Below are 4,157 nucleotides of genomic sequence, written 5' to 3' on the forward strand. Positions count from 1 at the left end.
TGCTGCTCAAGAGTTTGCTAATGCTTCTTCAGCAAAGTGTGGATTTACTTCACCAATATTACAACCAACAGCGAAGACGCATCATATCAAAGTCCCTTTAAGGGTATTCTATAGTCTTTGATCATATACAACATATAATCGTCACTTCCCTACAGGTCCTGTTTACTAACAAGGTGACAGCGCCAACTACTGGCCTGGCATACGTAATACAGCGTTTTTGTCCGTTTTCGCGGATATGTGTAAACGCGAATCGTTTTGAAAACGTTGACGTGTACACGTAAAACTTTTTAAAAATGCAAGGGAAAAACTTTTCCGTTTTTGACTACATCGTTGTCGTGTAAACGTAGCCCAAGTTGCCAAAGGGAACGAGAATCTTTCCAAAATGTGAAAGGATGTTTGTCCCGATTCTCTGTTGCTGCAAGACTTTTGGTTGAAGCCAACCAAGTGAATGTCGTTGACTATTTTATTTGCGAATTTTAATTTATTGAAAATAATTTATTTGTATATTACTCCTTGTGATTGAAAAAAAAAGGCCATTAGGTGTACATATCCATGTTTAAGAAAGAATGGAATGTCTGAGGTATAAAACAATACATATTTTGGGGGAACTGCAAAATAATCTATGGTAAAGGTCACTTTTCTTTTAGACAAGCAAACATGTGCTTTTGACTCGTGTCTTAAATATATTTTGAATTTAAATCGATAAATATATATATAAAAAATACTCTTTAAAGATGTGTAAATTTTGTGTCCCTAGCATCACTGAATTAAAATGCAAAAATAATTACAAGATTTCCTGAACCCTCCCCCTCATCTGCCAGTCAAACAGATAGCCACGCCCCAAACTCACACAATTGGTTGAGCCAAAGTTGCTTTTTAATTCAAATTTTCCCTACATACACTCTTGGTTCTTGGTTCTTCATGTTTTTTTTTAGCATTTATGGTTCCATGAAGAATTTTCAACATCCATGGAATCATTCCATTCCACAAAAGGTTCTTTAGACTATTAAAAAAAAATGTTTTTCACACTAAGAAAAAAAAATGGTTCTTTTAAGAACAGTGTACTGATAGGTTCTTTGAGGAACCAAAAACTAAATCAACTATGGCATCACAGCAAAAATCCCCTTTATTTTTTAAGAATAAAGCTGGGATAGAAGAAAGTATATCAAATTCCCCCCAAAAATCACACACTTCACCTTTAAGAAGAAAACAGCATCATAGAAAAGAACTCTCCCTTGCTTGTACGCCTGCACACAGTATTATGGTAATGACAGCAAAAGAAAGACTTCCTCTGGACATTATCTGATGAGGAAAATATGCTGTTCCTTGCGACCTAAAGAGGAAACTGAAAATTGAATGGTATTTGAAACAAAATGAGCCATTGTCTAGGCCACGGACCTTGCTCGCACCATCACGAAATATGTACATTCACAACAATTTGTCTTCAATTATGATTATGATACAGTACAAAATATGAAATTGGTCTCTTTGTACAGCACTGCTTTGTCATTGGGCTTCCGTGCAGCGGTTATGCAACTGATCCAGCATAATATATCTGAAAGAGGGACACTCTCTCTGTATAAATGGCTTTTCTGCCCAACAGTTGTCACGAATCTTGTAAATGTGATCCAATTGTGTGTGTCTCTGTGAATTTTAAGTTGTCTGTGTGTCAGCTCACTCTCTTTTCCATTTATTTATTGTATGGAAATCAGTTGGGACTAAAAGGCTCATTATATCATGTGACAGATGTACCATCATATCTTATCATATCTATAATATACATACAGTCTAAGCAAGGTATGCAGTTTTGGGGAAGCAAATCGTGATCATTAAAAACTGACCAGTCCAAATCTAAGGAAATCACTCTCCATTTATGCTGAAAAAAACGAATAGCATTATGCGTATTATATTTTTGCATCAGGTAATGGTTCAAATATGGATGTGAACAACTATTTGAACATATCATAACTTGTATTGTCTTAGCTGGCTATCAGTTGGTTAACATCAGTATATGTATTTTTAGAAATAACAACAGGACAAAATGACTTGGGAACAGCATTGCCAATGCAATATTGATTTTTTTCATTTTAAGTCTGGCCAGGTTTAATTTATTCTTCAATTTATGTATGTATGCGTGCAATGTGTTTCCAACCCCTCAACAGAATTTTAACTATATCAGTGAATATACTGTATGTGACATCTCATTTGCTGAGAGTGAATGGATCATGATCGTGCATCTGGAAGTTTGTGCACAGTGTGTGTTCACAATGCACAGAGAGTCAAACCGTTATATGGGTGAGTGCTCTGCATGTCAGAACACATTGTTCTTTGTATATCTGCTTTGAAAGTAAACATCTGTGTGTATGGACGTGAAGTTGGAATGCATTATGCTATTGTGCACATATGTGTGTGTGTGTGTGTGTGTTTGTGTGTGGGAGTGAGGGAATCAAAATGGATTCAGGATGGTATATGTAATCAGTTTGATAGGCATCAATAAAAATAACCAACAAGGTTTACAAAGTCAAAACTTTGTGTTGTTACTCATCTGCATGTATATGCATATACTGTATATGTATATATATATACACACACACACACAAGATCATATGTAATAATAAGATAATACATATAATATGTAGTAACTGTTAAACTTTTACTTTTCCAATAATATCTATCTATCTATCTATCTATCTATCTGTTCATATATATTCAAACCCAGAAATGAGGTTAAAAAATATCTTATTGGTAAATTATTATAGAAGATTTCGCAATTAATTGACAATGATATGAATGAAAACTGTTGATTAGGATAACGTATATAAAACAACATACACAACTGAAATTAATTTAATGATTTTGCAACTATGTTCTTTAATGTCGGTTGGGGGATCAAAAAACTTAAAAATATAATTTTATATCTCTTAAATTCATTTTCAAATTTTGTACATTTCCAATTGGCTAAATATTATGCATTCAGTGTGTAGCCTAGTAACCGATAGACATCATTGCATTTTTTTGCATATTGAATTATGATTCTGCTTTGAATATATTTATTCATAGCTACCTCAACGCTGCAAAATATCGGTTGTTTTTGTGTGCTGAAGTGGCTCTGATTTGGCATTTCATTCACACAGAACCTGCCTTGAAATCGCTGCTAGGCCTATTTCCTTCAGGAAATGCAAATCTATTTTTTTAATCAATGCCCTAATGGAAATTTTACCCGTAAGCCATACTCTGGTGGTATGTGTTTCATATGCATCTTAATTAGATAAGCTTAATTTTAAAAAGCCCAGGAGAGGATTAGGGGGCTTTCTTTTTCACGTTTTTTCACCTTTTGATTCGTCTTTCATCGAGCGGACAGCTCTTGCTGTATTCTTCTGTCATCGCTGGATGTCAGTGAAGCTGCCTGCGGTCAATTCTAGAGATTTTTAGGGCGCCTCCCAGCGGTCACGGTGAGAATGACATCCTCGAATATTTACATTGAACACATTAACCTCTACCGCATGGTGTGGCCATATGGCAACATGGTCTTTGTGTTCATTTCCTTGCCACTGTCTCTTTAAGAGAACATTCTCGTTTTTTTTGTTGGAAAGAGAAGACCTTAGTTTAGCCGAGCAGGGGAAATACGTTGATGTTTACTTCACTTCGGAACATGGGCTGGAATTGGGAACCTGATGTAGCCTATTGTAGTAATGTTGTCTCTGGTACTCTGGTCTGTGAGTGAGCGTATATGCATTCAGGGGGCGTGGCTTTGGACGGCGATTGCAGGGAGGGTGGGACATTCGCTTTCAGTGCTATCAGGCTAAAGTTAGCATTTTCCAAGATCTCCTATTGCGCCTTTAATATTTATTTTACTACAACCAAAAAGTTGTCAGCTAAACTTGTGGTGCACTGTAAAATCCAATAGTTTACCTTACTTAGACATAATTAGTTATCTTTACTTAGTTGTTATACTTACTCGGTTTTATTAAGTAACAGCTAATTTTAAGGCGAATAAAACAACTTACTTGCTGCAATGAGTAACTTTTACTTAAAATATTCAAGTAGCCACAACAAAACCGATGACATTAATACACCAGTGGGAGGCAGCAGTGCGCTAATGTGTTGCTAATGTGCAACAAAACAACAGAAGAAGAAATACGGAAGGTTAGAGAGCA

Source organism: Sinocyclocheilus rhinocerous, unplaced genomic scaffold (genome assembly GCF_001515625.1).
Source record: "Sinocyclocheilus rhinocerous isolate Xijiao unplaced genomic scaffold, SAMN03320098_v1.1 scaffold24, whole genome shotgun sequence".
NCBI classification, from domain to species: Eukaryota; Metazoa; Chordata; class Actinopteri; order Cypriniformes; family Cyprinidae; genus Sinocyclocheilus; species Sinocyclocheilus rhinocerous.